The sequence below is a fragment of the Carcharodon carcharias genome, chromosome 7 (genome assembly GCF_017639515.1).
Source record: "Carcharodon carcharias isolate sCarCar2 chromosome 7, sCarCar2.pri, whole genome shotgun sequence".
Classification (NCBI taxonomy): Eukaryota; Metazoa; Chordata; class Chondrichthyes; order Lamniformes; family Lamnidae; genus Carcharodon; species Carcharodon carcharias.
The window spans coordinates 119,236,871-119,249,059 of record NC_054473.1 but is presented as its reverse complement, the minus strand read 5'-3'; the positions used below and the strand labels follow the sequence as shown (position 1 = coordinate 119,249,059).

The 12,189-nt window shown below is 42.7% G+C and overlaps 1 pseudogene; it reads right to left on the bottom strand.

The window, feature by feature from the left end:
* Positions 1-12,189, bottom strand: part of LOC121280408 — a 116,337-nt pseudogene that overhangs the window by 27,141 nt on the left and 77,007 nt on the right.

The window sequence follows — 12,189 nt, the reverse complement described above, 5'->3', positions numbered from 1 at the left end:
CTTGGGTTGTTTTCGTTGGAGCAGAGAAGACTGAGGGGCGACCTGATTGAGGTGTACGAGATTATGAGGGGCATGGACAGGGTGGTTAGGGAGCAGCTGTTCCTTAGTTGAAGGGTCAGTCACGAGGGGACATAAGTTCAAGGTGAGGGGCAGAAGGTTTAGGGGGGATGTGAGGAAAAACTTTTTTACCCAGAGGGTGGTGACGGTCTGGAATGCGCTGCCTGGCAGGGTGGTGGAGGCAGGTTGCCTCACATGCTTTAAAAAGTACCTGGATGAGCACTTGGCACATCATAACATTCAAGGCTATGGGCCAAGTGCTGGTAAATGGAATTAGGTAGGTAGGTCAGGTGTTTGTCACATGTTGGTGCAGACTCGATGGGTCGAAGGGCCTCTTTTGCACTGTGTGATTCTGATTCTGTGATTCTGTGACATTACCACTATGCTACCACCTCCCCTTTTGTTTTGGGAATTAGCTGCAGAACTCCTATGTTAAGTTTAACAACTTCACCTGGGCATTCAGTTCTTTTTGGAACTTTCTTCCATGGTCACTGCTCCTTAGACTCGTTCAGTTTACTCGTTAGATCCTCAATCTGTTTCTTAGAATTTTTTCCTTCTGTTTTTAAAGTCTGCATTTGCTTTTCCATACTGCACATCTTTCATGGTCTTCAGATTGGATCGAAGTTCAAGAATTCCATTGCTCTTTTCACAATAAAGATCCAACATTTACTCAATTTTAATGTTAATTCTGCATTACTGTTCTGATTAATCAGTAATTCCTTTTCCTGTTCTAGCATCAATTTCATGCTGTTCATGTTAGCTTGAAGCTCGACATTTGAGTTTTCCTTTTGCTAATTCCTCTGTGCTATCCTTCAAGTTCACCATTTTACTTCTGCTAATTGTTTCTGAGACTCTTCACGATCCTTTGTGAGAACTTCTACTTTCTCTTCCAATTCTAGGTTCCTGATTTTCATTTCTTCACATATATCTTTGGAAATGTAATGTTTTTCTTCCAAATGTCCAAACATTTTCTTCAGCTCTTTCTTCTATCTCTAGGCTTCCTCCTAGAAATTTGAACATTCCTGAGTCGTCTCTGCCAACTAGTTCTTCAGTTCTTTCAGAGTGACATTAAATTCATTTTATTTTTCTTCATAAGAGGTATCATTGTAGAGTGTGAAGATCCTTCAGCAGATTTTTCTTTTCTTTGCAAAGTTCAATTGCTTCATCTTGAGTTTTTTTTGTAATTCAACAGAGTCTGCTTAACTTTTTACTGCTGTTCTTCCATTCTGCTGTTCAAAGCAGTTTTCATTTCATGCTCCTGGAGGGTTATGTACTCCTTTTGCATTTGATCTTGAATGACTATCTGCTGTTCTTTCAACTGTTTATTTTCTTGTTGATCACTTGCCAACTCACTCTGCAGTTCAGGGTGTTGCTTTGTTGCAACTGATACTTATAAAAAAGCTGTAGTGGAACTAATATTCACCATCTTTTTTGACTACTCATGTTCTTCCAAGGGCATTATTGATTCTTCAAAGAGTTTTTTCAAGGTGGTGACTTCTTTAAGTACCTTTTCTGCCTGCTGTTATGCCTGGCTGTATTTCTGGTTGAGTTCTTCCAGCGCAGCTTTGATATTAACATTTTTCCGTGGAATAGCTTTATTTTCTTTTTTCAGATTTTGTTTCTTTTGAGTTATGTCAGATAGCTCTCCTGCATTCACAGCCATCTGCTCAGTCTGCACTGCCACCTGCTAATGCGGTTTGGGTAATGTGTCAACATTTTCTAAAGGATTTATTTTAAGGCTTCCAGCTGGTTCTCTGCCTGTCTGCTGCCAATGCGTGATATGCATGGGTATTGTCTCCCTCGGCCTAGGCTCTCCTGTCTCCCTCGCCTTAAGTCTCCTCGCCCTGGAGTCTCCTTGTCCCTTTGGTGATCTATTGGGTGTTCTAGACTATTTTTTAAGGTGGGTGCCCTCCACAACTTTGAGTATAAAATATTTGTTGAAGGTTTTAATATTTCATCAAAGCTGGCTGAGGATTCATCAATGCCTTGCATTAGGATTACTTCATCTGCAAATGCACCAGTATGAAAACGTATTAACTTGTACTTTTTCTTGTTTCTTCCTTAATCCTGATGTACTTCTGTAATCTAAAAAATCTTTTCTCCATACCGCCCAATTTTGAGTCTGGTTTGTCCCTTGCATGAGCTTAAATTGGTCTGGTAGTTTTAATTTACTATCCATGGCTGTTTTCCATAGGGAGCAGCTTTAATTTTTTTTCTCTCTTCCAAGATGGCACTGCCGTAACTGCCCTGTCAATGCTTCTTCCCATGCACATTGCAACTTGGTGGGCTCCACAGCGTCAAACCAATCGATTCTGCAGGAAATCTTCACACAAGCTGTTTGGACCAGGTACTTAGATTTTAAGGTTACTGAGTATATTTGAAGGCTTTTTTTAGCTCTAGCTGATGTTTTAAGAATTTTTTTTCATTCATTCGCACTCTTCGGACTCATCTTCAGTGTTCCTTCAGCTGCGCTGTTTAACCATTCGGCATGCTTTAAATTCCTTTACCTTACATAGCTCACTCAGGTTCTTCTTTTCTTCTGCATAGAATGGATTATTCTTCTGCCCTTCAGCCTTCTTTTAAATTTTGTTCAGCCTTTTGTGATCTGGCTAGGCTCCTTGACTCTGCCTCTGTGATCAGTCAGGCCTGGCAATGGAACTTTTCTAGGTGATCTCCAGCTGTGTCTTCAATTTAGGAACACTTCTCACAGATCAGACTGCAGTCTCTTTACTTTTTCATGCTTTCAGGATTTCGGGGTCCATCCCTCGCTGCCACCATGTTGTAAGAGTTGTTTGGTGTCTCACTGAGAAGTCTGAAGGCTTGCATGGTTAATCATTAAGTGTTTATTAACAACTGATAATTGTACACATCTCCAAGGTACAGCCTTGCACGGGTGCTGTCTCCATGCTGGCTTCTGCTAGACTATCACTGTACTCAAGTCTACTATCATGTGACCCTCTACATCGTACTGTGGCCAGTACTGTTTCCCCAGTCCCACATTAACCCTTGCTCTGCCCAAATACCCTTATACTACACTACTGTCTTGTGTTCCCTTCTCCAGGCGTGCCATGTTCTGTTTTTCTGATGTTGGGCAATTTGCCCATGTCCATTGTCCCCTGCCTCCTGCACTGCCCCTGCCCCAGTCCAAGTTGCACTGACCATATATATGTTAGTTGTTAACCCATTTACTTTTTATATATAATCTCTACTCTAGCCAATAATTTATTTCTCCAAACATCTATCTCAATTTGTATGCAATGCAACATATTTATTTTGCTTTTTCTACATCCATGTTAAACTATAGCATTCCCAACATAAATGTCATTAATCATGATCCTGGGGTAACAAAGTTGTAAACTCCTGTTTCTGGCACTTTCTTCAGAATGAAATATTTAATAGGAATGCTCAAAAACATCATTATTAGAAGCACTTACCAATGGTAAAGCATTACTGTTGATAATGGTATTTGGTTCTAAAGCACTGTAATAAGCCAGAATTGTCAGAATGTACATGACAATCACCAAAGGCACTGCAATTGTAATGGCAAGGGGGAGATTCCTAAAGAGGAAACGTAACAATGAGATGTTTCAACAGAAAGATGGTTCACCTATCAATGTGTATACATACTTTGAATAATTTGCAGGCTCAAAACAACCCACAATATATAGTTCAAAACATCACTGTGCTCAATTGTTTTGCTAAATGTGGTGACATTGTACATATATATTGCAGTTTTGATTATCTGTAAATGGTGTTTAACACCAATCACTATAGCAAATAAGATATTTTTGTGATATCAGAGATATTTGTACAGTATATATTTCATTAGAAATGTATTTGTACAGTACTCCATTAACTATATATTGGTGGACAGCTTTGTTAAGTAAAATTGCTATATAACACTGTGCACTTTTAAAAAAAGTTAATTCAAGGTATGTGGTCATCATTGGCCAGCATTTATTGTCCATCCTTAATTACTCATGAGAAGGTGGTGGTATAATGGAGGTGATGTGGGGATCCCACCGGTTCTCCCGTCACCAGGCAAGATCTCCGTCGTCAACATTAAATTCTTACCTTGGGTCCTGATTGTTTCTGCTTACTTCTGCTTGTCAATGCCCATTTTCAAGTTCTGGCGTATGTTAATGAGATTTAGCAGAAAAGTTATGGTCCCCTGCCAGTGGGTTTAAAGATGGGGGGCCTCGTAAAACGTAGCACTTGGCCTGCCCGGCCACCCACTTGTCCTCCGCTGACCTGTCTCCTGTTTTATGGGGTGCAGTAGAGCTGTCAGATAGCTGATCTGTCCAGGGGCCTATTGAAGCCCTTGAGGCCAATTAATAGTCACTTAAGTGCCTCATCCTGCCCTGGCCACAATTTTACCCTTACCCGGGGGAGGCCCATGCCAAGCCCTGTAACTTTAGCTACATGGGCTGGTGTCGGGCAAGGTTGTTTGGGGGGGAGATCCTCCTTTGGCCCCGGTCAAATCCTCCCTTAATCCTCCCCCCCCAGCCTCTCAAAAACCAGCCCCTACTCCCTCACACCCATTCCAGGGGCCTGCCAGCCAACCCCGGACTTACTTTCAGTCCATTAGCTCCTCTGCTCCTCTTTTTAGGAACTGGCTGTAGTCCCAGCGTTGGCCTCCACTCAAACTGGCACAGCTGGGACTACAAAGCTGGTGGTTATCCAATTGGTCAACAGCTCTCCAAAGCAGCAGTTTCTCTCCAGATTGGCTGGAAGTCTCACTTAGCCAATTAATGCCCTGCTGAATGTTAAATGGCTCTGGAGCAGCTGGTATCTGTGGGGTAAGTTCCTCGCCAACTCTTCAGATGGCAGGGCTGAAAATACTGCCATCTGAAAAATCCCGTCATATATGTAAATAGACATTGGCAAAATGACCACAGAAATGTGTCTAATTTTGGGTCTAACATCCAATAGGAAATTATACCAATGGTTACTGAGTAACATTACAGAATAGGGGGTTGAGATTTGCACTAAATCGATGCGAAAGATTTTAACTCATTCAAAACCCATTCACCTGCAGAGTTAAAAGTTAGCTCAATAGATTCCATCATGATCATCTATGTGTTCAGTGTTTTGTAATGGATTTGTCTGATCTAATTGTCTTGTTTATAAAGTCGCAACAATCAATGAATACTGATCAACTCATATCTTTTAAAACTATATTTTTCTTTTAAAATATGGAAAGACATTGCTTTATCTGGACATTTGGATGTCGACCTGGAGTTTTAAAAAAAAATGGTCATAAGATCACCTTGAAACTGTAAATAAGCATGCTTTTTCCAAGAAATCACTGACCAGCTTGGCACTTGAAGGGAAAGAGCTGTTTGTTTCTTTTGAACTGCAATCACTTTAATTGATGGGGAAAAAAACTACTAAAGCCAAATGATTTACTGGAAGTCACATGGCAGAAACAAGCTTTAAGTTTTGAACCTGTTGTTTGTGAACTCTGTTTTTGAGAATAAGCTAAGGCTACGTAAAATATGCACTCCCATCCCGTTGGTAACAATAACAATGCAAAGACACAAAGTGATCAGTTACAGCAGCAAAGAAAATGTTATTGTGTTTCTTTGTTTTCAGATTGGTTTCAGAAACTAGAAGCTAGCCATTCATTATTCCAAGTCAGTGCTGTCCAATCAGTTAGCCATTAGTCAAATGTGGTGAATTGGTAATCCAGATATAGCGAATTGTATTTCTGATTTAGAATTTAAAAGTGAGTGACAAACGTGTTTCCTTCACTTCTTGAGTTACTGAATGTTGGCAGATGTGTGTGAAATAAGTATGCACTTTTGAAATACATTTATTGTGTGAGTGCATGTAAACATTTCCTACTTAAATTAGTGCATATGGCTAAAACAGTGTTGCTGTCACCATAGCTGTGGCTTGTCAGTGATTTCTACAACAGCACTTATATGGCTACTGTTAACATATCAAAACATCCAAGGCACTTCAGAAGAGCATTATCAAACTCTGACACTGAACCTCTCAAGGAGTTACTTTTTTAGTCATGGGATGTGGGCATCGCTGGCTAAGCCAGCATTTATTGCCCATCCCTATTTGCCTTTGTTCGGAGGGGATTTTAGAGTCAACTACTGTAGGCCCGGAGTCACATCTAGGCCAGACCAGGTAAAAGATTGGTGAACTAAATGGGTTTTTACCTCAATTGGTAATGGTTTTGTGGTCATCATCAGACTTTTAATAAATTCAAATTTTACCATCTGCCATGGTGGGATTACCCCAGGTCTTGGGATTACTAATCCAGTAACAATACCACTATGCTACTGCCTCCCAACAGGACCAAAAGTTTGGTCAAAGAGGTAGATTTTAAGGCATATCTTAAAGGAGCAGAGAGCAGTAGAGAGTCAGAGAGGTTGAGGTAGGGAATTCTAGAGCTTAGGACCAAGGCAATTGAATGACTGCCAATGGCGGAGGCATTAAAATCAGGGATGTGCAAGATGCCAGAATTAGAGGAGCATAACTATCTCAAAAGGTTGTGAGCCTTACTTTGCCTTTTCAAACTGTTTTGTGTGGCTGCACACATGTAGTATCTTAAAGGGGCCAACTTATGCATGGCCTGTGCGGAGACTTTTGGGAGGAAACATTGGTTGCAGTGCTGGACACAATTACAGAGATTGGGAGGTGTGAGGCCATGAACAGATTTCAGGGATGAGAGAGGTTGAAGACAAAAAGATCTGAACATTTTTTGTGGCAAGGAATTAAGTAATTATAGCACTTTTTGTGATCTGCAATGAAGTGCAAATGCTTCTAAGCCACTTCAAATGGATGGAATTATTAGACTTTAAGTGGGTAGAAACATTAGTTTTCCCTTTGATTAGTGTCAATAATGTGGACTTATGCATTTGTGTCAAACTACCAAAGTGACCTCAGCATTTCAGCATTCAATATAGCTATTACATGTAAAACAGAATGAAGTCCACATGAAAAACAAAACATAACCTTGCTGAATTATGTACATACGAAACAAAGCAAAAGACTATGGCAGTGCTTCACAAATTATTTTCCAATGTGACTCCATTTAACTCACCACCAGCTTCCCAAGGGCAATTAAGGATGGACAACATAGGCTGACATTGTCAAAAACTTGAAAATTAATGTGACCCCAGATGCCAGCATAAACAAAACAGCGATAAATCAGCATAGTAACATTTGGTATATAATAAAATTTGTGCTTTATTGATCAACATATAATGATACTTCATATAAATATTAAAATCTGTGTTTTAAAAAAGTACTTTGTAAAAATGTTATTTTATGTATTTATGTATGTTTCAGCCAAGCTCTCCATATTTTATGGTGACAGAAGACTCAATGAAGCCCCCTGCCCCTTATCCACCCATACATATTGTAATTAGCTCCTCCATCCCCACCACACACACTGCTCTTCCCAACCCACCTCCACCCACACACACATCCGCACAGCAACTCCTTCCCAAATCCCCTCCCCCTCACTCACTCATCCCCTCTTGCCCCACCCACACCCCTCACTCAACCCTTACATCCCTCCACATCTATCTGCACTCATTTATGCCTCCTCCTCTCCTCTATACCTTGTTACCTCAATTTCTCCAACTTTCCTTGACTTCGCTCCTTGTCACTGCCAATGCTGTCAGTGGGCAGCTGCGGTTCTTCCTTGGCCGGCACTTCATGGATCTGTACTGCTGGGGAAGGACAAGTCACCTCCCTGGGCCCTGGGCTGCGGGGGGGGGGGGGGGGGGGGGGGGGGGGATGGTGTGTGGAATGGGGGATGGCCCAGTGCAAGTAGGCGCTCTTCAGGCTGCACATGGGAGCAGCAGCTACTGGAGCCACAGCCTCTACATCTCCCAATCACAGAATGCGAGTCCTCGGGGCTGTAACTGGATTAATTGGAAGTCAAAGTCAGATCAGAATTGGTGGCGAATTAAAGAGAGGGAGGTTGGGAGACAGGTAGAGATTGAAAAAAAATTACAAAGGTGGAATTCATTGATTCAAAATTTGGAATTCTGCCGAACGATGGAAATTTCTCATCCCTGAGATTTGTAGACAAGGATAAGAATTTTAAAATTGAGGAGTTTCTCGACTGGGAGCCAGTACAAGTCAGCAAGCACAGGGGTGGTGGGTGAGCAGGACTTGGTGCCTATTGAGATACATGTGTAGTTTTTTTAGCACTATCAAGACTATCTATGGCCCAAGCATTCAAGGGCCCACCCCTGTGAGCATGGAGGGAGGAACTCACCAAAGATAGGGAGGCAGTCAGTGCTTGCTGGAGAGAACGTTTTGAAGAACTCCTCTACCGAAACTCTGCTTTTGACTTGAACGTCCTCAACTCCATTCCTCAATACCCCATCTGGCTCAGTCTCGGAGCTACCTCTTCCAAAATGAAGTTGAAAAAGCCATTTGACAGCTGAACAATAACAATGTCCCTGAAGCACGTGGAATCCCTGCTAAAATTCTAAAACACGGCGGAGGTACACCCCTGGCTTGGCTGCACAACCACGTCTGGGAAGAAAGCGCATGTCAGGGAATCTCAGGGATGCCGTGAATGTGACTTCATTCAAGAAGGGAGCTAAGTCCAATTGTGGTAACTACAGTCTCCCTGCTGTCTCACAAAGAAGATCACTGCAAGGTTCCTCTTCAACCACTACCTCCCAATGGTCGAGGAAATCCTTCCAGAGACACGGTGGGGTTTTCATCCACAGATATGGTCTTCAATGCACAGCAATTTCAAGAAAAATGCAGGAACAGCACCAATCCCTGTACATGGCTTTTTTTCAACCTCACAAAAGCCTCCAACTCTGTTGACTGTGAAGGGTTGTGGAGTATCCTCCTCAAATTTAGTTGCCCTCAGAAATTTATCACCATCCCCTGCCTACTCCATGATGACATGACCCTCAGCAAGGGAACCACCACAAACCCTATCTCAGTGAAAACTGGGGTCAAACAAGACTGTGTCATTGCACTAACTCTTATCCATTTTCCTCACTGCAATACTGCACCTCACCTCTAGCAAAATACCCACAGACGTGGAGCTAAGCTAGAGCGCAGATGGAAAACTCTTCAATCTACACCGCCTTCGATCCAAAACCAAAACCACTCCAACCTCAATCAAAGAGGCTCAGTGTGCAGATGTGCATGTGTGTGTTCTCATTCAGAAACTGAGCTCCAGCTCATTGTCAAATCTTTCTCCGAAGCATTTGAGAAAATAGGCCTTTCACTAACCACCCAGAAAACTAAGGTCCAACCAGGTCCAACAGCAATACATGCCCTTGATGATTAGCATCAACTGTGAGATCCTGGAAAATGCGGACTATTTTCCATATCTTGGGAGCCTCATCTCAATGAAGGCAGAGATAGATGATGAAATTCATCATGGCTTTAGATGTGTCAGTTCACCTTCGACCAACTGAGATAAAGTGTATTTGAGGACCAGGAATACTATAGAGTATTTGAGGTCTCAAACCTAAGACTAAGATCATGGTTTATTGGGCAACAGTGATCTCCCCTTTGTAGGTTTGGACAACCTATAGCAGGTACCTCAAAGCAAAGGAGAAGTACCACCAGGGTGCCTTCGCAAGATCCCCCAAATCTGGTGCAAGAAAGGCAGTCCAACAGCAGTGTCTTCTCTCAGGCCAACTTGAACAACGTGGAGGCGCTAATCATTCCAAACCTGCTCTGCTGGACAGGACATGTCATTCATATGCACCAGACTCCCTTTATTCTACTCTGAACTTGGTTGTGGCAGAAAACTCCCAGGAGGACAGCGGAAATGCTTTCAGTATGACTTCAAAACGTCAAATGTACCCACCAACTCATGGGAGACGCTGGCTCATGACTGGCCGAATGGAGAAGACTCATTCGGGAGGGCACCGAGCGCATCAAGAGACTTTGTTGAGAATGTGCAGTGGTGCAGTCGAGGGGTTGGAGAGAATGCACAAACCTCCAAACAACCCATCTACCCAACCCTTCAAGTGCCACATGTGGCAGAGTCTGCAGATTGCGCCTTGGTCTGTGAAATAGCTGACAAGTCCATCAAGCTAGAGTTGAAGCAAGTCAGCTTCGATCCTGACGGACTGCCTTAGAGGATGAAGAAAAATGAGCACCAGTTTATGTAGAATGGAAAATGGGAAGCCAGTCAGGAGACTACTGGAATAGTCAAGTGTAAAAATAACGAAGGATTGGATGAGGGTTTCAGCAGATGGGGTGAGGCAGGAATGAAGTCAGGCAATGTTACAGAGATGGAAGTTGTTACTTTGGTGATGAAGTAGATTATATAGTTGTGGGCTCATTGTGGGGTCAAAAACAACACCAAACTACTGGGCAATATTATTTCAGATCATTGCTTCCCAAACTATTTTCTAGTGTGACCCTTTTTTAACAATTGAAAATTAATGTGACCCCAGATGCCAGGAAAAAGCAGCATACTGATGTTTGGTATATAATTATTAAAGCTTGCATATAATAGATCAACATGTAATAATACAATTTATAAGTATGAAAATCTGTGTTTTAAGGTACTTAGTAAAAATGTTATTTTATTCACTCATGTAGGTTTCAACCATGCTCTCCATATTCCCTGATGACAGAAGACTCAGTGAAGCCCCTTTCCCCTCCACCTACCAACACATTGTAATCACCCATCTCCTCCACAACACGCACACATGCACATCTTTCCAACCCCTCCCTACACCCACCAACCAGCTCCTCTTTCCAAACTCTCTTTCCCCACTCATTCAACAGCCGCTCTTCCCAACCCCTTTCCCCGACTAACAGCAGCCCCTATTACCAAATCCCCTCTCCCATTCATTCAGTAGCTGTTTTTCTCAACCCCTTACCCCTACTCACTCACTCAGCAGCCCCTCTTCCCAACCTCCTCTACCCAACATAGTTACACACATGCACCTGCACCTCTCTTACCTTCCCCCCTTTGGGTCTAGTTGCCAGTGTCTGTGAAGCAGAGTCACTTGCCTGTGGTAAAGAACCTGTACAACATGGCACAGGAACAGAAACAGCAAAGTTTGAAGCCGCCATTTGCCCTCCTGTCTCAGCCGTATAACCTCCCGGATTGTCTTGCACACTGGACACAGTCAGTTTCTGCTGGCCTCTATCTGTGTCAAGAAAGCACACAAACATCCCAGGTCCGCTCAGCATTCACCACTAAAAGTGTTTTATAAAGCTAGAGAGTACTTTGGATTTGCTGTCTGCCCCGTGCGGGCAATGTCCTCTCCAGAGTTGCCATTGCTGCTCAGAAGAGGAGGAGTTTGCGACCCCGAATGTAACCTCTGTGACCCCATGGATGTTGTGACCCATAGGTGGAGAGTAACTTTCGCAGTGGGGTGAAGTAGATAATAATGAATTGGGAGCCTGTTTTATGATTTTTTTTTTTCTGCTTAATTTTGTTTTCCATGAACTTCAACAGCAAAGTGGTAAATGAACTATTTTGGTTGGTGGAGGTTGAGGAAGAAATATGCGCAAGATTTTTGGGGAACTTTCTACTTTTGTTTGGATAATGCCATATATTCTTTAATGTTCACTAGAATAGAACCATTGAAATTCATTAAGGAGCTTTAGTTCCACCTGAAAAACAACACCACTATAAATGCAGCAGCTCCTCGGTATTGCAGTGGTGTGTCAGCCTAGATTAAGAGGGAGGATGTTAGAGAAGACATGGTAGGTGAATGTGAAGTAAGAGTTCCACTTTGAATTAAAAACTCCATTTAGTGGGAAAAATATAACTCTTTCAGGGGCCATCAGGGTGGGCCAACGGTGGGCTGCGTTTCCTGCCATCGGACATTGGGAACCTCATTGTAGTACATCTGCATATTATTATAAGGCCAGACGGCCGGAATCATCCCCCATGCTGGATCATCCGTCCATGTTGACGGGAAAACAAGTATTTCACAACAGCATAAGTAATTGTGGGTGGGGGGACAAAATGGCAAGACAGCCAAAAATCGATTTCATGTCATCGTGAAACCAGTTTGCGATCGTCTGCTCCATCTGTCAATGGTTTCCAGCTACCGCACTCTGGGAACCTAATTTCAATACTTAAGCGTCTCATTATAAGCCCTGCTTGCCGGAATCATCCTACCCACACTGGATCATTCGGGCATGGTGTGTTTC